The sequence below is a fragment of the Triturus cristatus genome, chromosome 3_2 (genome assembly GCF_964204655.1).
Source record: "Triturus cristatus chromosome 3_2, aTriCri1.1, whole genome shotgun sequence".
NCBI classification, from domain to species: domain Eukaryota; kingdom Metazoa; phylum Chordata; class Amphibia; order Caudata; family Salamandridae; genus Triturus; species Triturus cristatus.
The window spans coordinates 1,187,837,707-1,187,853,252 of record NC_140584.1 but is presented as its reverse complement, the minus strand read 5'-3'; positions in this window follow the sequence as shown (position 1 = coordinate 1,187,853,252).

Genomic DNA, 15,546 nt, shown 5'->3' with positions numbered 1-15,546 from the left:
GCTATTGACGGGCACATTTAATACACATGCACACCAAGCCATTCAAAGGGGATTCGACAAAAATTCGACCAAAACTATGCAAGAAACCCCCCTCACGGTTAATAAAACACACATCCACTGCCGGATGTGTAATACTTTTTATTTTACTCTCTGGAAAGGGGACGAACATCACTTGAGAGTCACAGCGCGCTCCTGACAGAGCCCAATGCTGTGTTACACCCACCATTGCCTGCCGTGTGCCACACACCTCTGTGTTGTATTCCACTAGCTAGTGCATATGCTATGACACTCTCTAGCCCATGTGCACTGTAACACCACCCCGTGAATATGTCATGCCACACTTGTCTTCGCACGGGTTATATTGCCCCATCTAACGTGCCTTTCTCGATGCCTATGTTATAACGCACAGTGCTATGCCATACATATTACAATCTGGGATCCATATCTTTGTCACAGTGCATATGCAACCTTACACTCCCCAGCACATATTTTATATTACAACTTTAGAAACTAGTTAGGTTACACAACACTGCCCTGTGCCTATTACACTCCAAGGCGCATATCGCATAGCACGCGCTAGTGCCTGTGCTATCTCGCGCTCTCCAATGAATCTGTCATTGCGCACAATGTATTGCATATTATATTTCACGCCCGGTTCATCTTATATCACACTTTTTGGTGCATAGTTTATACCATACACTATATCTAGTTTTCATTTTCAATCGTGCTCTCAGGACTATGTTCTATATAACACTGTGTTCACCTACCCTTTTCACGGGCATTACATTTTGCGATAGGGGGTGGAGGGTCAGGGGGTGTTTCTGCCAAGTGAGCCCGGAGTCACAGTCACAAACGTCCTCTTCTTCCTGAATAAAAGTGAGATTATGCTGCATACTTGTTCATATTTTAAGTAGTTCGCACAGACACAATGTTTTAAAAACAATAAAGTTCCTAATACCCGCCTTCTCTGAACAGTTAGCTTGCTGCCCCATCCCCTTCCTCCCTATCCTCTGTTGTGTGAATCCATGGACTAGCCTCCTCCCTCCTGCCATGCATGGTCTGATGTGCTGCCACTGCCCTCAGTATGATGCACCAGTCCACTCCTCCTGCCCTCCATTGCCCAATTCTATGCCCCATCATTGACCTCCTGCTTAAACTCTGTGCTTAGCTTGCTGCCCCTATTCTCCTTCCCCCTGCCCTCCGATGTCTTTGTGCATGCCCCTGCTCCATCCTTTTTGCCCACCATGTCCCATGGACCTGCCACTCCTATCTACTCTGAGTGTTCTGTTGAGCTGCCACTCCCCTCCCACCTGCCTAGCATTGTCAGATGTCTGTAACCTGTCCCTGTCACCTCCACCCTGCCTGTCCACATGCCATGCCCCTATCCTCTTCCTCCTGTCCTACATGGTCCATTGTACTGCCACACCCTTCTGCCCTCCCTGGTCTGTTGTGCTGCAGCTGCTCCTCCTGCCTGCCCCGTGTGGTCTGTTGTGAGGTCCCTTCCCCTGAACTTTCTTGTCTGTGCACAGGTCCTGACCCTCCCTTCTATCCTCCATCGTCCTTTGTGCATGCCCCTCCACCCTCCTTCTTGCCCATCATAGCCATTGTGCTGCCACTAACCCTCCCACTTGCCATGCATGGTCTTCTGTGCTGCCATGGCCCCTCCCACCTTCCCTGTGTGGTCAGTTAGCTGCCCCTGACCCCCTCCCACCTTCCCTCCATGGTCTGTGTGTATGCCATCACAGTCTCACTGTTGCTCTTCATGGTGTGTCTTGCTTCTAGTGCCCATCCTGCCTGACCTCCATGGCTATCTTGCTGCTCCTGCCCTGCCCCCTTGCCCCCAGCCCTACTCCCTCCCTCCTGGCTTGTCTGTTCCATTGTAATGCCCCTGATCCGTCCCTCCTGCCCTTTATGGTCTGTTATGCTGCAGCTTTCTCTCCTGTCTGTCCATTATGGTCAGCTAGCTACCATTGCCTCTTGCCCCTCTGTTCTCTGTTGTCCATGTGCATGGTCCTGTCCCCTCCCTCTTGCTTTCTATGGATTGTTGTGCTGCACTCCCGTGTGGTGTATTGTGCTGCTGCAAACCCTGATGCCTGCCCTGCAGGGTCAGTTTGGTGCACCTCTCCATGTCCCTCCTGTCCTCTGTTATCCAAGTCCATGTCCCTATCCCATTTCCTTCCATGATCCAATGTACCATACTTGCGAACATTTTGAACTTGGTAAGAGGGAGATTTTGAAAAAAAACTGGGGTATTGATTTTCCCCTTTGAGTTACATTGAAAAAGAGGATATTGTAGACAGGAGACAGATCAAATAAAGCCCATTTGAGCTTAAAAACATTGGACGTTTCCTGGCTGAATCGGGTCTGTTGGCATGTATGGTTGTACTACCATTGCCTCTTCCTTCTGCCCACAATGGTCTATTACATTGCCACAGGCTTGAAGGAGGGTAGATTTTGTATCACAGGGGGCCCCTGGCCCGTTCTGTCCACACCTGAAGTATGAGACCCTTGTCCTTGCCCTGCCAGCTGCATTTGTAGGCCGTATTAAATTGACCAGCGGGTCCTGTGTTGCTATATAATTATCCTGAGACATCCTTACCACTCAGCCAGTATAAAACCCCTGTGTAGGCCCTTCTGTTCAATATGTAGGCCTCTTTGTTAAATTGACCATAGCTCTGCAATTTTAGTGTATAGCAGTCTGAAGGCAGGTCTGCGAGGCCTTCTGCTCCAAACCAGTAGCCCCCACCCTACCCGAGTGCTCCGTGCTCGGTATCAAAGTTCAACATCTCCCTGAAGCTGTCGACATACAGTAGGCTGCATCCTGGACTGGTACTTGCTTCCTGGGCAGGTTTCCCGCTTTTAAGGAAGTGGCAACCGCAGAGCGTCAAGTTAGGAGAACTGAGGAGATTTTATACATGAATATATTGAATTCCCGTACAATACCCATTATTTTCTGCTTGCTCTATGGAACTTACGATAAGCGATTGGCCTGAGAGACTGACCTTTTCACCCAGTCCATTGTCAGCATTAAGTGGGTAAATGACGAAATGTCTGGTAAAACCTGCAGACGAAGCTTTTGGGTAGCATACGTAGGTAGATGTAGCGTGCAAAGGAGCCCACAAAATGATATAAAAAGGGAGCACCCACAGATATCGACGGACTACCTCGCCGTCTGTATGTAGGTTAACAGGCAGTGCAGGTTTTCCCCAAGAGCTGGGAGCTCTTGTCTTCCTTTGCTTAAAATGTCTTGCTCTGCTTTGCTTGAAGTATCTTATTCTATTTTACCTATATGAAATGTCATGTTATGTTTAACCATTGTTCTCTTTACTTTTGCATTTAAAAGATTTTGTATTGTAATTGCAGGAATGCTTGCTCTAAGAGTAAACGTGAGTGTTCCTAGGTAACATTTTCCTTGGTGTAACTTGTTTCTCATGATGCATTTATAGATGTGTTTTCTCTCTCTCTCTGTCAGTACATTAATTGAGATACAGAGAATATCATGACAGCTGTATGATTATCTGGATTCTGTATTTTGTACTTTATGTCTCTATTCTGCGGTTTCTTTGAAGTTGCATCTTCTCATTAAACTGCCATTGTATTCTGCCTCCAATTCCATGTCTCATATGTCTGTTTTCTTTATTTTTGGAGCAAGCGTTCCTAGGCACCCCGGCTCAAATTAAGGTGCCCCTTTTGTCCCTGACTCACTCTCCTGCTCAGTTCTGTGGTGGCTCCCGGGGATCTGGGGACCGCCCCTAGCTTCCTTGACCCGTAATAGATCTTGCCTCCAACAGCCTCTCTTGCAAGTCCTGTATTGTTGGTTTGTTGCCCCTGCCCCCCTTTCCACTGCCCTCCATAGTCTGTTGTGCTTCCACGGCCCTTCCTGCCTGCTCAGTGTGGTTAAATTGTTGCCTTTGCACCCTCCTACCTGCCTTCAATTTTCAGAGTCCGTGCCCCTGGCCTCTGCCTCTCAACAGTATCCTAATGAACAACTAGATTGCTAACATTCTATATTTATTACAAAAGTGTGGAACGCCTGACATCATCTTGATGTAATCAAAACTGTAATACCTAGAGCATTTCCTTTAGAAATTACATATGAGAGGGTCTTATTGGCATCAAAATTATGGTTAGTGCTCTAAAAGGCTAAAATAAGGACATATTTTCTGAGTTTTCAAAATAGCGACAAAGCACTTTTAAATTATTTGTTATCTTTATGTTTTTTTATCCAGTTGACCACTTGATTAAATGTTGCACTTAGGGGAGATGATGTGGTGTTACTTCCAGAACTGCAGACTTTGCAACTGGGGAACCAGGTTGAAGTTTCTGCTACATCTCGACATTCTGTGATTCTGGTCAAATCACTTAGTCTCCCCATGTCTACAACCAAAATGAATGTGTTCTTGTGTGATGTAACCAATGCTCATGTAAAGCACTCCAATACCTGACAAGTCTGCACTATATAACACTGCAAAAACACAAAATAATAAGTGTTTTGCACACTTCTGTCATTGGGCTATATTTGGGCTACATCTGGGTGATTTTGGGCTACATTTGGGCTCTTTTGTCTCCGGTGGCCATCTTGGGAGATTTATTTGTTATGAAGTTTCCTAATTTCCTCATGTACTGCAGTCTCCTCAGTAGGAAATGCTTTCAGTTTTTTACTTTGATTCCATCATGAAGGTATTCAGATATGTCACACATTTGCCATAAATTCTGAATGTTAGCACTCTAGTTGCTCATTAGATCATTGTAGTAAAACTACTGCACCATGGAAGTCTGCTCCTGGTATTAAAAGTGCATGTTTCAGTCTGCATGTCAGAATTTTTTTAATGAAATAGAAGAGGATTTGAGAAGTCACTCAAAATGTGCCCTCATTTTCTTTCTTCAGCATTAATCATAATTTCTATGGCAAAATGAACCTCCTCATTGTGTTCCTTTTTAAATTAAATGTTTTAAGTGTTACCAGTTTATTCCAATCAAGATGGCTTCAGGTGTGCCATACTTTTGTCATAATGAAGACAGTAAGCGCTCTAGTTGTTTTTAAGAACATTCTGGGACATTCTGTCATTGGGCTATACTTGGGCTACATCTGGGTGATATTTGGGCTACATTTGGGCTCTTTTGTCTCTGGTGGCCATCTTGGGAGACTTATTTGTTATGAAGTTTCCTAATTTCCTCATTTACTGCAGTCTCCTCAGTAGGAAATACTTTCAGTTTTTTATTTTGATTCCATCAAGAAGGCATTCAGATGTGTCACACATTTGCCATAAATTCAGAATGTTAGCACTCTAGTTGCTCATTAGATCACTGTAGTAAAGCTACTGCTCACCAGGGAAAACTGCTGCTGGTATTGAAAGTGCATGTTTCAGTCTGCATGTCAGAATTTTTTAATGAAATAGAAGAGGATTTGAGAAGTCACTCAAAATGTGCCCTAATTTTTCTTTCTGCAGCACTAATCATACTTTTTATTGAAAAATGAACCCCCTCATTTTGTTCCTTTTTAAATTAAATGTTTTAAGAGTTACCACTTTAATCCAAGCAAGATGGCTTCAGGTGTGCCATACGTTTATCATAAGTAGGACTGTTAGCGCTCTAGTAGTTCTTTGGAACACTCTGGGAAGCTGCAGTAGAACACAAAGGAATCAACTGACAGTCTCTGCCCTTGTTGGATGTACATGTTTTACTGAGAATGTCAGACTTCATTCTCACATGACTGAGAAAGATAATGTGAATTTACAGAAAATAAGCTCTCAGTTTAGCCTATAGATCACCTTCCAAACCTCTGTGGTAAAAGCATGAGAAAATATTTTTCTCTCAATCATGATATCCCAGCAGAAGGCTTTTTCACATGGTGAAATCACCTTAGAACATACCACAATTCCTAAAATGAGTATGGTACCATCAACAAATGATTTATAATGTAACTAAAGTCTTAAAACCTTCTATTAACTGCAATGCTTTTTAATGAGGTGCTATCATGCATATTGGTCCCAAGATGGCTGCCAACACTTCTTGGATGAAGTGCTGACAGCCAATCAGATCTCAGGATGAGATGTGTGGTTAGGCTCCGCCCACATATATATATGCTTTTAAATGCTATTTTCTCAGGATCTACTGAACAGATTTACACCAAACCTACAAAAGGCACTTCCTTGACCTGAGGACTACCTCTCTGCCAAATTTCAAGTAATTCTGTTCAGCCGTTCGGGCTGTAGCTGTGTCTAAAGGTCCTATGGAAAAATGCATGGGAAAAACGCGTTTTGGGACCCCCCTTTTATCTCAGCCCCCACTTGACGAATCCCCCCGAGACTTTCAGGGTAGGAGCGGAGCGTAGCGCCCCACCTATTTTGAAAAATTCGCGAGGATTCGTCAACCGGCGCCAAAGTTATTCAAAATAGAATGTTGCGGATTTCCTATGGAAACGTGGTCCTAACTATAACTACCTACTGGCGACCGCCAGTAGGTAATATATATATATATATATATATATATATATATATATATATTTACTGAAAAAAACATAGGTTTCTGGCACGTTATATTTAGGAATTAGCAATTAAAAAACCTTAGAAATTCACTGAAAAATCCATAGGTTTTAGGGAAAGTTATAGTTAGTTGGACATTTCACTCCTACAAAACCATAGAAATTCCCCCGTTATAGTTAGTTCAGCTAACTATAACTCGCGCCCCCGCAATGCACTGCTGATGACGTCACATATTACATCACTCATGACATGGTCAGTGACATCACTGATGACATCACTATGTCCGATGAATGTAATGGACATCTATATCTATATATTACCTACTGGCGGTCGCCAGTAGGTAGTTATAGTTAGGACCACGTTTCCATAGGAAATCCGCAACATTCTATTTTGAATAACTTTGGCGCCGGTCGACGAATCCTCGCGAACTTTTCAAAATAGGTGGGGCGCTACGCTCCGCTCCTACCCTGAAAGTCTCGGGGGGATTCGTCAAGCGGGGGCTGAGATAAAAGGGGGGTCCCAAAACGCGTTTTTCCCATGCATTTTTCCATAGGACCTTTAGACAGGGCTACAGCCCGAACGGCTGAACAGAATTTAATGAAATTTGGCAGAGAGGTAGTCCCCAGGTCAAGGAAGTGCCTTTTGTAGGTTTGGTGTAAATCTGTTCAGTAGATTCTGAGAAAATAGCCTTTAAATCAATATATATATCTGTGGCAGCTTACGGTGCGCTTACGGTGCGCTTACCGTAAGCTTACCGTACGCGTACGGTGGCGTGCGCGAGCGCGATTCTGATTGGCTCTTAGATCTTAGTAAACATTCGAATCGGTCGAAACCAGGAAGCGGCGGCCGCCATTTTCTCTCTCGCTTCCTGAGTTGGGCAGCAAAAACGAACCCAAAAAATGTGTAAAGAGGCAGTTTCATGAGATCCTAACCACCCAGCATTGATACAGGGGTCCCCAAACCACCCCCAAGCCCAAAAAAAAATAATGTTTTTTTTTCGGAAAATCGCCGATTACGCTTACCGTACGCGTATGGTAAAAAATTTAAAAGAAAAAAAAATTATCCACATTCTCCCCACCCCGTGTGCAAATGGTGCCCGAAGGGCACCATTTGTGCATGGCATATTAAATGTATGAAGTTAACAAAGAATACATTTCACAAAGATGCGCAAAATATGTCCCCCATGTGCGCACGGTGCGCGAAGCGCATCGTGCGTACATGGCCCATCCCGCTTAACGTGGGCACGTGACCACTGTGCGTGCACGGCACTAACTGCGTCGCGCAGCGCGTGCTCACTGTGCGCGCACGGTGCGCGAAGCGCACCGTGCGCGCACGGAACGAACTGCGTTAACTGGGCGCGCACGCCACGAATGGCGTAAAGTAACTTAGCATTTAAAAAACCTTGCAAATTCACTGAAAAAACCATAGGTTTCACACATGTTATAGTTAGCTGGACATTTTACTGATAAAAAACCAATGAAATTCCCCCGTTATAGTTACTGCAGGCAACTATAACTCACGCGACCGCAATCTTCTGCTGATGACATATGTGTCTTTATGAAAAAAAAATATTTGTAATATATGTAAAGCTAAAATTTAATGGAAGAAGACATGGGCAAATAAGTGTCTAAATACAGTATTAGCATCAGCAGAGGATTGCGGTCGCGTGAGTTATAGTTGCCTGCAGTAACTATAACGGGGGAATTTCATTGGTTTTTTATCAGTAAAATGTCCAGCTAACTATAACATGTGTGAAACCTATGGTTTTTTCAGTGAATATACATATATATGTATATCAATTTAATACACATTCCGAATTTCCGAATCCATCTCTCAATCCCAAATTACAAATTTCTTTTCAAATGCGTATACAACTCAAAAGGAAAACAGGCCCATTAGCCGTTCAGTGTTACTGACGATAAAACTTGTCACATTCTGCACTTTTTTATGTAACTTACGTTTCAAAGGACATCTCATCAATTCTGTGTTTCAACTTGAAGAAAACCAGTCTCTTTATCTATATCAAATTGCTAATGTTCAAACCCTTCAGATACCGCACTTTCTTCTCTTTAGGTATGTGTTGGAAAAGTGTCCCTTTATTTTATCCGATACAGTTTGTGGCACACTACTAACTAATTCATGATTATATCTTGAGACATTCCTCAAGCTATAGACTGCTATCTCTTTGAAAAATGCTCGAATATTTTCATGGTATATATTTTTATTTAGAAAAGTGCCTTCATACTCTCATCTTTTAGTTATAAAACTCTCCATTACACGAGATACTAGCTCCTAATACTTAGGAAGTACTGCTTTTGACCTCTTCTTACCCTAAAAATGTATGTGTATATCCTCTTCTGCATTTAATCCACCTAGAATGTTTGCATTAAGTTCAATTATGTAACAGGACTCGGGGCTCTTCAACTGTTGTTCTCAATCTCCTCCCCTGATGTTCCTAGAAAAAGTTATAAATAGGTCTGTTTTTACATAGAAAGAGTGTAATTTGGTTTTGTAATAATATCCCTATTTGACTAATCGTCACAAAACTTTCCTAAACAAAATGTAATTCTCCTCTGCCCCTTCCTGGAAAGTTACAGGGCGATTCATCAAGCGAGGGCCGAGAAAAAGGGGGGTCCCAAAACATAAAATCCTGATGTATTTTCCATAGGCTTCTTTAAGATGGGCTACACTAAAAACTGTTGGTGTAATTACACTAAATTTTAACAGGAAGCTAGATCTTAGGCCACAGATTGTGCATTTTGTGATTTGGTGTCATTCATTTAGAAATTTTTGAGAAATGAAGGGTAAATAAATATTTGTGTATCTGGACGGTTGGGTCAGTGAGAGTCTCACGAGACTCTTGCGGGAACACCAGGTTTAAAATGCAGCTCTCTGATTGGCCCAGGGAGCTTTCTTGTCCTTGAGCCATCTCAATCCTGCAGGAGTCAGACTCCTGCAGGAGCGATCACGCTGATTGGCTTCCAACAGCATGACACAAATGTTGCTGGAAGCCATTTCAGTCCTGAAGTTGGAAAAAAAATTATATCAGGGGGCAGGGTAGTGAAGTTGGAAACAAAATTATATAAGGGGGCAGGGTAGGAATACTCTGGCCCCTAGGTCCTGGAGGTGGACCCACAGGGACCCCCACCCCAGCCAAAAAGAAAAAAATCAGCCTAAAAATGCAGCATTTATTAACAATAGGCCCCGGGGGCCCCACCCTGGGGTTGTATTCATGAAGGGAAGTGCAGCCGTGTGACCCCCTACCCAACCCCGCAGAGGCCCAGTGGAGCTTACCCTTGGGACTGAAAACATTGTTTATGGGGAGGGAGTACGTGCAGCCCTATCACCAAGCCATCAGAGGCTCCAGGGAGCCCACTCCTGAGGCTGAATTTGTTGAAAATGGGGAAGGAGGCCATCCAGCCCCCCCTCCCAGAGTCATTAATGGCCCCGGGATCCCATTCCCCAGGACCGGCTCAAATACTATGTCCTGGGGAGCCCACCCCCTAGATATAGCAGTTTACCTGCCTGCAGCAGCGTGGGCAGGGACACCTGTGTTTGCTCTCTCTTGGCGGGAGCATTTGCAAAACTCCCGCCAAGCAGGATCAAACACCAAGGGGCATATCAACAAGCAGGCGATAAAAAATTATCGCCGCTTTTGCGGCCGTTTTCGGCCGAAAAGCGGCGATAATTTTATCGCCTAATCAGCAAGGTCACGCTAGCGCGTGAAACCTTGCTTTAGCGTCAGGATTCCTAACGCCCAGCTTTGCATCTCTAATGAGATGCAAAGTGGGCGTTCCTGACCTGGCATGACAGGAGAAATGTCGCTAAGTGACATTTCTCCTATCAGCAAGCCTAACGCTATAATGCATAGCGTCAGGAAAAGTAGCGATAACCCCTGTTATCGCTACTTTCCTTACGCCTGCTTCAGGACTGACTTAGCCATGATATCCTATGGAAGGTGGATATCATGGCTAAGTTTGTGAGTCCCTATCAACTAGCTAACGTGAGATTATCGCTGGGTTTCCAGCGATAATCTCACATTAGCCAGTTAGCGCTAGGATTTTTATCGCTGATACAATAAGCGTTGCTAATAGCACGCTATCTCAGCGATAAAAATTGGCGCTAGCCGGCGATAATTATCCGAGCGCCTCAGCGATAATTATCGCCAGTTGTTGTTGATATGCCCCCACGTCAGCTCCCAACGAGTGGGATATTTGAAATTGCTCGATTCGATCAAACAGTCTTTGTCATGGTTTGCAACTCCTTCATCTCTGTCTATTTGTATACTCCTACCTTGCACATTACAATGCATTTTGGGAGCTGTAATTTTGAGACAAGAATGATAGAAAAAACAAACGTATTTCCTGTTATTACAGAACAAGTTGTAACTCATCTTGTGCAAGATTATTTGAAATATTATTTCAACTTTAGCAGCAAATGTCCTTTATAGTAGTGACAGTTTTTCAGCAGATGACAAAGTAATTTAACTCCTTGTTTCAAGCAAGCCTTAATTGCTAATGTGTTCAAGATAGTTTAGTTGAGACCCAAAATTAACAATGCTTACTATTCAAAATATACATATAATTCCTCTTCATTGTGCAGTCCAAAAGAAAGGCAGTGACAGAACCTACAAACTCCACCAATTAGAAATCAAATATATCATCAGACTAAGAACTAACAATCCTTTTTGACTGTTACTGCTATAATGGATTCATTTTAGCCACATGGATGTTGACCGCAGTAGCCGCCGAAAAACATGTCATTACTAGAATAAATTAGTATGTATTAAAGGCTAAAGGTGTAAAAAGAGTTCAAATAATCTTGCAAAATAAGAACTGCTGGGATGGCTTTATATATGGTACTTAAATATTACTTTGCGTTAAATAAAATCTAGAAATTCACTAAAAAAACTGAATTTGACATTGTAGCTAGGTATGATAAAAATATCTTACTTTGCATTAAAAAAAACTCGGCAATTCTCTGAAGAAAACCAAAAGTTAAAGAGATGTTATAAATAGAGGAAAATGTCAGTTAATAATACAGTTTTAAATGAACAAAACCACTGAAACTTACCAGATATAGCTATCTCAAGTAACTATAACTAGTGCCCTAAGATAACTATAACTCAGGCCCTCGACATGCACTGCTAATTACCCCTATGACATCATTGATAATATCACTGCAACATTTGCAATGAGATTATTGATGACAAACCTGTGCATGGCACATTCTGCCACCCCCGTGCTACTCATATGAACCTCTAACAGGGACATTATTCCAATCTCACTACATGAGGGCTCGTATGGTGCTTCCCGCCAGATCCAGAACGGTTCAGGACCAGTTGCAGGTCAAAGGCAGGCCTAGGTCGTAGAGCACATGTTGAGCTCACGTGAGACTTGGGCCAAAAATGAAGAGATTCGGATATCAGACACTTGCATTTGGACATGCAAGGTAGGGGACACGGTAATCTCTGCTCCGCGGAATTTGGGTACTTTAAGCTCCACGGAGGAGCACGGAGTATCTGAATTCTATCTTCCTCGGCACTCATGAGAGATGTTTTCCATTTGAGCTCGAAATTTGTTTAGGTGCTTTTGATAATCTTGGGCTGCTAGCGACCTCACACGATACTTCGCGCTCGCTTGCACGGCTTCAGGCCACGACGGCGCAAATGTAGTGCTGATCGCGAGTGCACCACTCGAGCAGCTTTTGTGCTCAAGAAGCAGCTGAGAGGCTTTTAGAGTGGATTTTATGCTCCAACTGGCCGTTGGAGTTGTTTAGTTTGTGTGAGAAGCCTTTTTTTTCCAACTGGAAGGAAGTGTAGCAGAGACTCCAACCTCCTGTTCCTGTTCAGTAGGCTCAACCCAGTGCTTTGTCCATCTCCTTGGAGCTGGAAGGATCACTGTCCTTGTCTGCTGCATATATACCATTGGATTTAAGGACTTTGCATTTGAGATTTACAGAGTAAATTCCAAAACTGTTGTATAAGGGTGTTGTTTGTTTGATTGGGGGCATGCACCATAATTTATTTGTACTTTTATTAGATTTTTTTAAATTTATTGTGATGGGTGGCTGACAGTTTCAGTAGGAGCCTAGTATTTTTTGCATGTAATCTTTCTTCTTTTATAACGGAAAAATGTTGCACAGTTTAGTACACTTACTCCATGTTTTTTAAATAAATTTGCAATATTCATTAAATTCACTATGTAGTCTAGTCTGCCAATAGGCCTTCCAGCCATTAGGCCCACTAATAGTCATGGGTGCACGAAACAACTGTTTCTGTTGAATTGAAACATCATTTAGGCCATGGATGGTTTTGGATTAAATTACAAAATGTGTTTTTAGCGGGTATTTTAAAAAAAAAATATGCAAACAGTGTATAAGTGAGGTAATATATTTGGTGCCATTGGAGGATGGGTGTTGTTGTAAATGTTTTTTGCCTAGTTAATTTTCATTTTTAGCATTGCTGAATTAATACTGTTTTCACTTGTGTTACCATGACTCCTTTGTCTGGCAAGTGTGTGACTGTGTTTGTCAAAGGCAATCATTTGTCTTTCTTCCACATGCCAAGTGGCCAGGGGCCATTTGTATAGTCTATGTCTATAGATTTGTGTGTGTTCTTTATTTTCCATGACTGCTGCTTGTTGTTTGACCATGTGACTGATGGTCATTTTGTGTAGGCAGACAGTTTGCTTTTGCCATAGGCCTGCATGTGTTCGTTGTTTTCAATGCCTCCTGCTTGTTGTTTGACCATGTGGCTGGTGGGCATTTTGTGTAGCCTGCCAGTGTGCTTTTGCCATAGCCCTGCATGTGTTCTTTGCTGTGGCCATGCCTCCTTGCTGGATGTTGTTGTTGTTTGACCATGTGCTGGCGGCTGTTTTGTGTAGCCAGACAGTGTGCCCTTGCCATAGGCCTGCATGTGTTCTTTGTTTTGGCAATGCCTCCTGCTTGTCTTTTGACCATGTGGCTGGCAACCATTTGGATAGCCGGGCAGTGTGCTTTTGCCTTAGGCCTGCATGTCTTTTTTGTTCCCCATTCCTCCTTGCTCAGTATTGTTTTTTGACCATGTGGAACTGGCTGGCACCCATTTTGCGTGTTCAGCCTTTGCCATAGGTTTGCATGGATGGATGAGATATCAGTTTATGCTTGAGGATCATTGTAGTATGTTGTGGCGCGGTGGAGAAGCAGACAGAGACACAACCAATAACTTTTGGAAGGCTTTATTAGTAAGCCAACACTATCAGGATACTCAATACACAACTTAGCTTAAAGTCTTCTTTCGGGGTCGTCTTCTCTCTCTTCTCTCAGCGAGTGTGGAAGTCCTCGACTTTCTTTCGCCATAGCTCACAGGGGGAAGATCTCACCGGATCATCAGTGGCCCAAAAATATAAGGAAAGCAAAAAGAAAGATACCCCGTAAGCAGGACGCTCCGTTTGATTAAATAGTGGTCAGGGACAGGGAGTGTGTGGACTATACACCCGATACCATCACCAGTGTGTTTCTGTACTGAAGAGCAGTTACACGCCCAATGTTATGCCACACAGCAAAAGTGCGTTGCTCAGTTCCCTCCACCCCTGCCTGCCATGGGAGTACTGGCCCCCTTTCCCCACACATTCTCCACCCGGGCTCGTACCTTGTGGAGCCACGTCCCTCTAGGGACACGGCGTGCGTCTGCGTGATGCCGGATAGGGTCCGGCTCCCTCTCTGGTTCCCGGCTGAAAAGGGCGTCCTCGGGTCCTTGTTCTAGCTGGTCGGTATACAAGAGGAAGTGGGAGCCCTCCATATATTACCTCAGTTTATCCACCGCCCACTTGATGGCTAGGCACTCCTTTTCTATTATTGGGTATCGCTGCTCCCGAGGGAAAAGTTTGAGACTCATGAACAAGATCAAGTGTTCAACACCCTTAGGGGATGTTTGGGATAATACCGCCCCCACCCCATGTTCAGAAGCGTCAGTTTGGAGCAGGAAATGTTTCTAAAAATCCGGTGACCGTAGTACGGGACTGGAGGTAATGGCGGTTTTTATGTCATAAAAAGCTTTCTCGGCTTCGGGTGATGGATGTAGCAGATCTTTTGTCTTGACTTTTTGTGTTACAGATCGGTAAGGGGAGTGGCCATTTTGGAGTATTGGGATATGAAACATCTGTGGTATCCAAGAAGACCTAAAAAAGCCCTGACTTCTTTCTTAGTGGTAGGAAAAGGGGCCTGTACTATTGCTTTTACTTTTTCTTCTTGTGGTTCGACATGTCCATTCCCAAGGAGGTACCCCAGATATTTAACCTTCTGGAAGCCTGCTCGTGACTTTTTTGCATCTATGTGTAGGCCTGCTACCTGGAGAGCCTGAAGGACCTGGTGGCAGTGTTGTTGATGTAAGTCCCAGGTGGGGCTATAGATGATAATATCATCGAGATAGGCGGACGAATATTCCTGGTGGTTAGACAATACCTTGTTCATAAGCCTCTGAAACGTGGCAGGTGCCCCATGTATGCCAAAGGTAGGACTGTAAATTCATACAAGCCTGTGGGGGTTGAAAACGCGTTGTTTTCTTGTTCTTGGGGTTTTAAGGGCACCTGGCAATAACCCTTAGTGAGATCCAGGGTGGTGATGTACTGAGCCTCACCAAGTTTCTCGTGCAGCTCGTCCACACGAGGGAGGGGATAGGAGTCGCATTTGGAAATTGCGTTCACAGCTCTGAAATCTATACAGAAACGGACGGAACAGTCCGGTTTTGGCACTAGCATGGTCGGGGATGACCACTTGCTCTGTGAAGGCTTTATTACCCCCAAGGTGATCATGCTTTCGACTTCTTGGCTTATCGCCTTTCTGCGGGCAGCAGGAATGCAGTATGGTTTTTGTTTCACTATTTTCCCGGTCTGTGTAGGGATGGAGTGTTCTGCTAGAGAAGTCCTCCCTGGGACGTCCGAAAACAAGGGAGAAAAAGGCCGGAAAGTGTCATGTAGCGTTTCTTTCTGTGCAGGGGATAGGTCGGGGTTGACAACTAGTTGGTTCAGGATGGTATCTTGGGTTACGAAGGGGATAACAGTGTGCAGATCTCTGGGAAGTG